General features: G+C 36.6%; 1 long non-coding RNA gene across 1 annotated transcript in view; it reads left to right on the top strand.

The window, feature by feature from the left end:
• The window catches only part of LOC129067622 (uncharacterized), a 37388-nt gene extending 29197 nt beyond the window's left edge, over positions 1 to 8191 (top strand). Inside the window, exon 3 of the long non-coding RNA XR_008528772.1 lies at positions 7812 to 8191. This is a non-coding gene — a long non-coding RNA (uncharacterized LOC129067622). The remainder of the gene's footprint in view (positions 1 to 7811) is intronic.
• Positions 8192 to 12124: the final 3933 nt, after the last annotated feature.

The raw sequence follows: 12124 nt of genomic DNA, 5'->3' as shown, positions 1-12124 counted from the left end.
ATTTTGGGAAAGACAAATATTTCTTAGTTAAATCATGAAAAACACATCTGTAAAACATAAGATTGTTAAACTGGACTTTATCAAAATGTCTTATCATAAAAAATACACCATTAAGAAAATGAAAAGGTGCACTACAGACTGGGATTAGATATTTACAAGCCATATATCTGACAAAAATACTTGTATTCAGAATATATAAGTAATATCAACACATCAATATTGAAAAAAACTCAAGTTTTAAAAAATGAGAAAAAGACTTGATCAGACACCTCACAAAAGATTTACAAATGGCCATTAAACACATAAAAAGTGCTCAATAACATTGGGGAAATACACATTAAAACCAAAATGAGATACCACTACATACCCACCAGACTGCTAAAATTTAAAAACAAAAAGCTAAATGTTGGTAAGTATATGTAGCAAATGAAACTCTCTTAAGTTGCTGGTGGAAATGTAAAATGGTACTATCACTTTGGAAAACTGTTTGGCAATTTTTAAATATAATTAAACATATATTGACCCTGTGACCCTGCAATTAAACTCCTTGGTTTTTACCCAAGACACATGAAAGAATATGTCCACAAAAAGACTTGCACAAGAATGTTCATGACAGTTTTGTTGTGAACAAAGGATCTAAGGATTATTATCTGGAGCCAGCTGAGGTGGGGGCATGGGCTCTGATCCCGCAGAGCCCGTCCTGGGGTTGTCACGGATGGGGGAATACACACGAGTCGTTGCAAACACGTCTCTGTCCCCAGGAGAGGGGGCATGGCTCTTCCCTCTAGGGGAGAAGGCCCCGAGTCCCCATGTCCAAAGGCTTTTACTGAGAAGCATTTGCACAGGGGTTTGGATGCAAAGATCATCAATCAATGTCAAAAGGCTATGTTTACAGAAAACAGATAACAATTGAAGGAACACAAGAGATCTGCCTCCGGTCAGGGTCTAGGAATAATGTAAATCTTCCCAGCATGAGCCAGTTATCATAGGTTTTGAAGGAAGAACAAAGCACGCTTCAAGGAACTTACTTCTAGCCCTGATTGTCCCTGGGAACTGCCCAATCCATAGAGCTGTGCGTGCCTTTAGTATTGTTTAAAGACTTAGCCAGGCAGCTGGGGCAGAGCCACCAAGAGAAAAGGAGACATGTCCAAGCTGGGCCGAAGGGTTTGCGCCCTTTTGCCCTTTCTCCATGTTCCCCAAGTCCTTGTCTGCTGCCCATATCTGCCGTGTCTGTCTTAGGACATCCCTCCTCATGAGACATCTTCCCCGTCTATGACTAAGCTACCATTACAGGGCTAAGCAGGGTGATGTGAGGGAGGCAGGGGCTGCACCTTTGCCAGGGGGACAGGTTTTGTCTCCTCAGTGGCCTGTTTTCCCAAGGCCTCCTTGATTATTTCCAGCCTTGGAGTCCTCTTGTCTGTCGGCGGGGCTGCAGTCCCTGAAACCAGACGGGATGGTTCCCAACACAGCTTTATTCATATTAGCTCCAAACTGGAGATAACCCAATGTCTGTCAATGGGAAAATGAATGACCAATTTGTGGACTATTCATACAAAAGAATACTAGTCAGAAATTAGAAGACAGGAGTAATTTCCCAGCATAGATGAATCCAGGAGGTACTACTGAATCAAATAAACCAGACAGAAAATAGTACACATTGTTCAATTCCATTTGTATGAAGTATATGAACTAACAGAACAATTCTATGATGAAAAATATCAAAACAGTGCTTCCATTTGGTGAGGTGGATAGGGCTGGCCTGGAAAAAAGCACGAGAAAACTTTTTAGATTGACAAATATTTTTTGATTGGAAATAGTTACATAAGTGTATACAGTTGTCACAACCCATCAGATGTACACTTAAAATCTGTGCAATTTATTAGAGAAGCCAGTTTCTAAGAAGACCCTTAATAATCCCTGTTTCTTGACATTACTTGGTACCTGGGTTGGTCTGTGTGACCCTTAGAATACAACAGAAGTGATGTATGTACCTTAACTTCTGTGACTAGGTTATAGAAAACACCGTGGCTTCTATTTTGGTCTTGCTTTCATGCTTTTTCTCTCTTGGATCACTTGCTCTGGGGAAGCCAGCTGCCATGTCTCGAGGGTACTCAGGCAGTCCTGTGAAGAGAAATTAAAACCCTCAGTTCAACAACCAGTGAATACTGGAGCCTGCTGACCACCAGAAAGGGAGCTTGGACATGGCTGGTCCTGTCTTCATGTGACTGTGGCTTGGATGCCATCTTTACTGTAATGTCATGATCATGAGAAACCCTGAGCTAGAATCTCCCAGCTGAGCCACTCCCAGATTCCTGACTCACAGGAACTATGTGAGATAGCAAATAGTTGTTGTCTTTTTTAACACTGTTGCTAAGTTTTGAGGGTGTTTTTTAATGCAGCAGTAGATAATTAATGTGCATTGTATACAAATTATCTTAATTTAAAAATACTATAAAAATAAAGTAAGTAACATAACATGTCGCGTGTTTGTCCATTTCTTTCTAAAGTAATATTGTACATTCAAATATTGACAATAGTCATTTGGGTGGTAGAGTTATGGGTGGTTTTACCTTTCTTTTTTATGCTTATTAGTATTTTTAAAAAATTCTAATTTGAAGACATGTTCATTGATTTATAGAGAGAAGGGAAGGGGAGCGGGGGTGAGAGAGAGGAAGAAAAAGAGAGAAACATCAACTGGTTACCTCTGCATGTGCCCTGATGAGGAATTGAACCTGAAACCCAGGCATGTGCCCTGACCGGGAAATGAACCGTCACCCTTCAGTGTGCAGGATGACACACAAACTGCCTGAGCCACCTTCAGCCAGGGAACTTAGTATTTTTATTTCATTTAAATATTATACTATTGATGTAACTGTAAAACGAAAAGTTTTAATAAAAGAAAAAGATTGATGGGAGTCCTAATAAAATCCATCGTCTTCCAGTGACTACAGGAAAGGGAACCATGGATCTGGCACCAAGTTTTTGTCTTACTTTTTCATTAGTATGTGAAAATCTATTTTTGTCTGATTTTTAATAGGAGTTTTACTTTCTTTCAGGAAAAGCTATTCACAAAGCCTAAAGGAAACCAAGAAATATAAAGAGCTGTCCCTGCGTGCTTACTTTTCTACCTAACATATGAAAGAATGGTAAAAATCGGTGTTATTAGTGCCTTTCCCCTTTTCTCTCCCTCTACCAAAGTCATTACTATACTTAAAAAAAAAAATCCACTTGACTTGGTTTTTAAAGTGGTCTATAGCCACTGGGCCTTTTGCTTCCTCTCCTGTTTCTGTTTACCCAGAAAGTATGACTTGACATTCGGAGCCTGAGTAGAGGCAGGGTTTAGGTTAGCGCCAAAACCCTGATGGTGGCAAAAATTACAGTCAAAACCTCTACCAAGTGCAGGATAATGCAAGCTCCCCAGGTGTCCCTGTGGCTCTTTTTGCTTTCAGGGACTTTCTCTATCACATTTTGGACTTTTTGTTCTTTCTGATCATCCCCAGCCCTGCTGTATTCCCAGTCACACAAGGAAAAACAGCCACACAGCTTGAACTCAGATTGCACACTATTGGCTCACATGGGTTTGGGAATATATTTCTCTTTCAGTAGATCGGCATGATCCACCAATGCCAATGACGACAGGCGCCCGGCTATCATAGTTTATGTTGCCAGGGCCTTGTTGGGAGGGTACAATACAGAAGACGTCAGTGCTCAGGAAGCAGTTACCTCCATTTTCCATGACCCTGGATCAGATTAGGCAATCTGTGCATTCTTGATACCCTTTTCTGATTCTTCAGATTCCTGACTGGATGTCTCACAACATTGACCAAGCGGTATTGGAAAGAAGTGAGTAGTGGTCACGTGGTATAGGCCATCAGTTACTGGTCTGGACAAATCTCCTTGGAGAATGGGGCTGAAGTCACAAGAGGAAGTGAAATTTGTGGATATACACACACATTCTGCTCTTTATGAGAGAGCTGAGCAATCCACAGGGGAAATGGTGTGTGTCGTTGAGACCACCAGTGTTTAGGTAGGACAGTCTCCATTAGGGGATGGGGTTTTCTTTTGTATTGTTTTTTAAAACTGTGTAAAATATACACAACATAAAATTTATCTTTTTAACCATTTTTAAGTGTACAATTTAATGCCATTAAGTACATTCACATTGTACAACCATCACCTTCAATCCATTTTCAGAACTCTTTTCATCTTGCAAAACTGAAACTGTCTCCATTAAAGAGCAACTCCCCACACTCCTCCCTCCTCTGGCAGCCAAGCTCCCACTTTTGACAACTCTGGAAACCTCATGTAATGTGGAATCATACAGTAATTGTCCTTCTGTGACTGGCTTACTTCACTTAGCACAGTATCTGTAACGTTCATCCATGTTGTAGCACGTGTCAGAATCCTCTTCCTGTTTAAGGCTAGTTAACGTTTCATTTTTTTATACATATCATATTTTGTTTATCAGTTCATTTGCTGATGAAAACAAGTTGCTTTCACCTTCTGGCTCTTGTGAACAATGCTACTATGAACATAGGTGTATCTTTTCTACCATTTTACAATGAGCCATGGACCAGGCTGGGTATGTTACACATTTTTTTCTCACTAAATTTTGTATCTGTTAAATATTCAAGGGTCCATAGCATGGTCTGAATAAAAAAGAACTGACAATAGGAGTATGTCAGAGGCAGGGGGCATATAAAGTGAATTGACCAATATTATATTGCTAAATGTGGGCTTGAGTCTCAGAGTACTATAAGTAAAGAATAGCATTTGTCAAAGATCTTTTGACAATTTCTAAAATAAATTACTTTGAATGAAATCTAAGAATTATTTGGCTTGAATTGAGTTCTCTTTAGAAAATAGCATTTTTAAAAAGTGGCAATGAGGTTGAAAGGATGAGCTTCATATACACCAAGCTGTATTTATAGCTGTCTATTTTAAGTTGGTGGTCACTTAAGTTTGGACATATTCTAAAATCACACACATTTTTTACTCACCCCCTCCACATTTATGTTTTGTCATTGTTTATTTATTTATTGTTTTTTGTTTATGCGTATCTCTTAGCCCACTGTTGTAGTAACACATGATCTTCCTACTTCTTCTTTTTAACTTTTGGACTAGCTTTAATGTTTGTTGATCCACTGTTTTTATTATGTGTTTGACTTTGTCAGTAAGAATTTTTTTCTTTGTAATATTTTCTTATTCATATTTTTATTTTTTCCTTTTTCTTCTTAAAAAGTTCCTTTATTACTTCCTTTAATTTTGATTTGGTGACTAAACTCTTAAACTGTATATAACAATGTCCATGATCAACCATCTTAGATATACACCTATAAAATTATAAAGAAAATAAAAACATTATGGAGAAAAAATGAAATACCTTAGAAATCTTGCTCTTCCACTAACTTTAGTTGAGAGTAAGCATCTATTCATATCATGAGTATGTACTGTAGTGACCATGGGTAAAATGTGGCAATTGAGAAATTATTATTGCTATACTATAATAACTTAAAAAATTTTACTATAAAACTTTGATAATACAATTAAAATAATAATAAATTTTTTTTTGTATGCAATTTCAGATTTATTCGTGTTTCCAAAAGTTCATTCTACTGTAGTGGTGAATTAGTTTCCAAATGGACACTGTAACAAATTACCACAATTTGATAACTTAAAACAACAGAAATTTATCCTCTCACAGTTCTGGAAGTCATAAATCCAAAGTCAAGTTGTTGACAGGGTTGGTTCCATCTAGATACTGGACTCTAGAGGTTCTGAGGGAGATTCCTTTTCATGCCTCTCTCCTGGCTTCTGGTGGCTAACAACAAGGCAACCCTTAGTGTTCCTTGGCTTGTAGCTACATAATTCCAATCTCTGCTTTCCTCTTCAATTGGCCTTATTCTTTATGTGTGTGCTTCAAACACCCCTCTTCTTTTTCTCATAAGGGTGTCAATTATTGAATTTAGAGTCCACCCTAAATCAAGGCTGATCTTACCAGGATGTCTTTAATTTAATCATATATGCAAAGACCTTATTTACAAATAAGGTCATAGTCACAGGTACAGAGGATTAGGACTTGGACACAATTCAACCCATGAGAGGTAGCTTTGATCATACATTAATGTTAACACTTAGACATTCAGCATTGGATTAGTTTCTGTATGCACAACTTCTCTAGCCATATGAAGAAGGGAATAATGGCCAACATTTAAGGACATCTTGCAATAGTAGAGCACGCACCCACTACTTGTGTTGCTGCTATTGTAGCTGCTGGAGCTGACTACCAAAGTACAGGGTGGGGTAAGGAGAGCCTTCTTCATCCAGATGGTCAGAGCCATGCCCATGCCTTCGTATGCCATTACTATGAGCTGCACCTTACCTTCAGTGCTGAGAATCTGAGACCCTCAACCCTGTCTCTGGCTAGAGATGTTGTTTTCTCCCTGACTGGGTCTTCAGAAATACTAGAGAACATTCAAATGTGTTTGAGTTTTCATGTATTCTCCATGAGTCTCTGTCTTAAGATAAAGGTACATTCCTGTTTTCCTCCTAAAATTGAGTTAAAGAGTTTGTAGGAATCAGAGAACCAGTGAGAATAACAGTGAGTTCTTGACCCAGGTGTGGTGAGGTGAAAATGGCATTTGAGAAAGATTTGTTAATTTGTGCAAGAGAAATCAGATGTAGCAGAAGAAACCCAGAGAGACCAAGCTAGAGAGCATGAGCCCCAAGACAGGGGCAGAAGGTGGGCTTGAGGAGGTAAATGCAGGACACAGAAAGTCTGCACAATGTGAAGGTGGGGAATGAAAAACGAGTTCATATCTATATGCTGAGGAGTAGTGGAATTGCTGACACTATAAGGAAGCCTTCAATGATTGAGTTGTCTTCAATTACATTGTGTGTTGGAGGTTCATTTGTTTTCCACTGATTTTGGCTTCTTGTGGGCCTTTAGCCTGTTAGCGCCTTGTTTCACACTAATCACAAGTGGCTGCTATTGCCAAAATGTGACATATCCAATTTAGGATTCTGTCTGTTAGTTTCCTCAAGTTCTGCTGGAACATTTACTGTAACCCTTTTTTTCCTTGCTTATTAGTGTGTCATTTTAGAGTCTTGCTCAAGCTGCAGTCTTTAGGCTGTACAAAGATCTATGCTTATGTACAATAAAAAGTCTGTCTGGTTAAAGTTGATTTGTGTGTGTGTGCATGTTTAATTGGTTGCTAAACAGTAATGTTATAACGATCCAGAAATGCGTTTCAGGATTGGCTGCATGTTTTGTATAAGAATAAAAATGGCCTGTTCAATCTAAATTCAATATATTGCCTTGTTTCTCTATTAGGTGTGAAAAATGAATTAGACAAGTTGCAGTTAAGGCTAATTCAGCCATCCATAGGTTTTGTTTCTAAGGCCAAATTCAGTGATATCAGAAGTAAATGTATTTTTGCTTGGTACCGGTGGTATCTCATGTTCATGCTGTTATGAGTGTTCTAGAGAGACCTTACCAGAGTGGAGGAGTGCACAGAGAACTGATGACAAGTTCACTTTTGAGAAAGCCGAAGTGGCCTGTGGCCACACGGTTGACACTGCCTTTGGGCAGAAACTTCATCCACTGTTGTCAACAGATCAAAGGTGTGGGCATTCCAGTTACCAGCAGTGGAAGCCACAGAGAATGCTGGCATAGGGTTGCATTAAAAGAAATTCTACCCAGGGGGTGATTTGCCAGGGCTATGCACTCAGAAGTGTAGGGTGCATCAGTGGGAAAAGAGGCAGAGGAGGCTGGGCTGGCTGGCCATTGAAGAGGTCTCATTTTTACTCAGGGAGCTGTGATCTGAAGGCTCAACAGGGGAGTCTCCATAAAACCCGTGACAATGCTGATGAGAGAGCACCACTTCACACTCCTGCCCGGCCTGAAGAACACGAGGCTGTCCTAATACAGCACCAATCAGAGAGAAGCGTCCTATCCTCTCTCCCCTTCTTGCTTTCCTCCTTACTTTGTACCCCTACCTCACCTCAGTTTTGACTCTGATGGAGAAAGAGACCAGTCTGGCAAGCCAGGAAAAGAGGAAAAACTCTAAGAAGAAATGTTATCATCAAATGAAAATTGAGGTATAGATTGATATGTTGGAATAGACAGTTCTTGTATGAGTGTGTATGTGTTTTGTTTTTAACTTTTTGTTTTGAATTGATTTAGTTTCAGTGGGAAGGTGCTAAAATAGTACATAAAGTCTCTTAAACCCTTTGATCAGCTTCCCCCAGTGGCAATATCTTATATAATTAATATGATATGAGAAACCAAAAAATTGACATTGACATAATGCTGTTAACTAGACTGCAGACTGTATTTAGTTTTCACTGAGTATTACAGGTACTTGTGTGTATGTGTGCATGTAGTTCTGTGCAATTTGATTGCAAGTAAAAGTTTATATAACCAGGAACACAATCAGAATACATAAGAACTGTTCTAACATCATAAGAAAACTCTTGTGTTGCTGCATCTTTATAGTCAAACCCAGTCCTCACCTCACCTTTGTACCCTGAAAATCTGTTCTCCATCTCTATAGTTTTGTTTTTTTGAAGATATCATACAAATGGAATTACATAGAGTACATTACTTTTTGAAATTGCCTTTTTTTTTTCACTAAGCATTAATGAAATTTTCGCTATGCCCTTGAAATCCATCCAAGTTGTTGGATATATCAATAGTTTGTTCCTCATTATTACTGAGCAGTTTTCTATTGTAAGATTGTCCCAGAGTTTGTTTAACCGTTAACGTGTTGAAAGATATTTGGGTTGTTTCTTGTATTGGGCTATTACAAATAAGCATTCATGCATGCTATAAACATTATGAACAGGTTATTGTATAAACATACATTTTCATTTGTCTGGGATAAATGCTCCACGAGTTGCTGGGAGATATATTATGGGAAACTGTTTTACAGAGTAGCTGTACCATTTTACATTCACACCAGAAAAGAGATTCAGTTTCTCTGTGTCTTTTTCAGAATTTGGTGTTATATTTTTTTAGTTTAGCTATTTTAACAGATGTGTAGTGATATCTTGTTGTGGTTTTACTTTGCATTTTCCTAATAATTAATAATGTAGAACAAATTTTTGTATGCTCTTTTGTGATTTATATCTCCTTTGTGGTGACATATCTGTTTATGTCTTTTTTCCATTTCCCAATTAGATTTTTTTTTTACTTGAGTTTTGAGATATCTTTATATATTCCAGAGACAAGTTCTTTGTCAAATATATAGTTTGCAAATATTTACTCCCAGCCTGTAACCTATCTTTTCATCCTCTTAAAAAGATAATTCATAGAACAAAAAATTTTAATTTCGATGAAGTCCAATTTGTCATTGTTTCCTCTTAGAAACTATGTTTTTGGATTCATGTTTAATACTCTTAACCTAGCACTATATCTAGAAGATTTTCCTCTTGGGTTAGAACACTTAAATCAGGGGTGTCCAACTTTTTGGTGTCTCTGGACCATACTGGAAGAAGACTTGTCTTGAGCCACACATTAAATACACAAACACTAATGAAAAATGATGAGCAAAAGAAAGGTCCATGCATAATTCTCATGATATCTGCCACCACAGGTAAGCAAAACAGTCCTCATGTAATAACCTTAATTATGCAGCAGCCCTTTTGATAATCTTTTAAAATCGTCGAGCAGGTCCCAAGTTTACGATCACTTATATAGAAAATGTACATATCTAAGTAATAAAACTAAGTAATGTTTTAAGTAAATTTACGATTTTGCATTGGGCCTCATTCATAACCATCCTGGGCTACTTGCAGCCCTCAGGCCTTAGGTCGGACACCCATGACTTAAATATTACTTAATGCAAAAGAAGCTAGCAAAAGAAAAGCATAGGAATATAACAACCTGAGAAAAGTAGAAACCAAACAACAAAGTTGTCTACATAATCCAATGATATCAATAATTAAATAAGTGTGGATGAGTTAAACACCTTACTCAAAAGGTAGAGGTTGTCAGGCTTGACAAAAAAACAAGATCTAACTACATGTTATTTACAAGAGATACATCTTAGTTTTAAAGACACAAATAGCTTGGAGGTAAAAGGGTGGAAAAAATATACAATAAAGCAGTAGCTGTAAGAGAGCTGAAGTTGCTATAGTAGTATCAAACAAAATTAACTTTAAGACCAGAAATACCATTAAGAGTGGGCTGCTGAAATCTCCAGCTGTTATTGTTAAATTGCTTATTTCTCCTTTCAGATCTGTCAATTTTTAATTTATGTGTTTTGAGGCGTTGTTGTGAAGTGTGTATATAAGTTGTTAATTCTTATTTATTCTTGATATAATATTTTTATTATTATGAAATATTTTTCCTTTAATAAATGATAGAACAACTGTACAGAAAATCAACAAAGATACATAAGTCTTCAACACACCTATCAGCCAACTTCATCTGGCATTATGAAACACTCCAAAGACTTCAGAATACAAATTATTTTTAAGTACACATGCAACATTCTCTAGGTTAGATCATACTCTAATCCAGAACAGAATTGAGTTAGAGATTAATTACAGAAAGCTATCTGGTAAAACTCAGTCTCTTTGGCAATTAAAATGACACACTTGTGAATAATCTGTGGGTCAAAGAAAAAACCAGAAGGAAAAGTAAAAAATATTTTGAACTAAATGACACCAAAACATAGTATGTAAAATATATAGAAAGAATCTAAAATGATGCTGAGCAGAAAATGGATAACTTTAAATATCTACCTTAAAAAATGGAAAAAAAGAGTAAACTAAAAGTAAATAGAAGAAAGTAAGTAACAGAGAGAATAGTGGAAATTATTAAAATAGAAATCAAAACAAAAAAATAGAGAAGACTAATGAAACTAAAAGTTCGTTGTTTTAAAAGATGAACACAACTGACAAACCCTTGGTTAGAGTGACAGAGAAAATAAGAGAGAGGGTGTCTCAAATCACCAATATTAGAAATGAAAGAAAGCACATTACTATTGGTGCTATATAAATTAAAATAATTATAGGAGAATATTATGAAATATTTTGTGTCAATAAATCTGATAATTTAGATGAAATTGACAAGTTCCTAGAAAGACACAAATTACCAAAACTGATGCAAGAAGTGGAAAATATATATAGATCTATGACAAGTAAAGAAATTGAATTAGTAATTAAAAATCTTCCCATGTGGAAAACCACAAAACATTGCTAAGATAAATTTATAAAGACAAAAATAGAGAAATTTCATATTTTTGTTTGGAAGATTCTATATTGTTAAGATGAATGTTCTTTCCAAGTTGATCTGTAGAACCAACAAAATCCCTTTCAAAATCCCAGCAGACTTTTATTGTAGTAATTGACAACTTGATTGTAATTGTTTTTGATGTGTCGACTTTGCTAGTCTTCAGTCTCAAGCTATATAACAAAACACTAATTTAGGAGTTGCTGTGAAGAATATTTGCAGATGTAATAAATGTCTTATTTGACTTTAAATAAGAGAATTTATGGTGGCTAATCTTGATGGGTTGATTGAATTGGTTGAAAGGCCTTAAAACCAGGGCAGAGGCTTCCCTGAGAAAAAGAAAAAAATTTATTTGCAGACTGCAGCGTTAGCCCAAGACCATGAGTTCTAGGCTGATCTTCCTGTCTGCTAGCCCATGGGTATCAGATTTGCATAGTCAGCCCCTACAATCCCATAAGTCAATTACTTGTAATAAATCTCTTTATGTGTCTCCTACTGGTTTTGCTTCTTTGGTTGAACGCTGACTGACATATTGATCCAATAATTTATATGGAAATGCAAAGGATCCAGATTAAGCAAAATAATTTTAGGATAGAACAAAGTTGGAAGACTTAGATTACCCAATTTTAAAACAACATAAAGCTACAATAATCACGAAATTTTGATATTAGTAAAGGGATAGGTATATAAATGAAAGAGACAGAATAAAGATTCTAAAACTAGCCTTTATATTTAAGATCAGTTAATGGTGCAAATCTATACATACACAAAGACTTATACATGAATATTCATAACATCATTATTTATAATAGTCCCAAATAGAAACAACCTAAATATCCATTTATTGGTGAGTGAATAAACAAAACTGTGGCATATCCACAGCAT

Source organism: Pteronotus mesoamericanus, unplaced genomic scaffold (genome assembly GCF_021234165.1).
Source record: "Pteronotus mesoamericanus isolate MK-2021 breed Mesoamerican mustached bat unplaced genomic scaffold, CSHL_Meso_final contig_20, whole genome shotgun sequence".
NCBI classification, from domain to species: domain Eukaryota; kingdom Metazoa; phylum Chordata; class Mammalia; order Chiroptera; family Mormoopidae; genus Pteronotus; species Pteronotus mesoamericanus.
The sequence above is the reverse complement of the archived record's forward strand: the minus strand, read 5'-3'. Positions and strand labels throughout refer to the sequence as shown.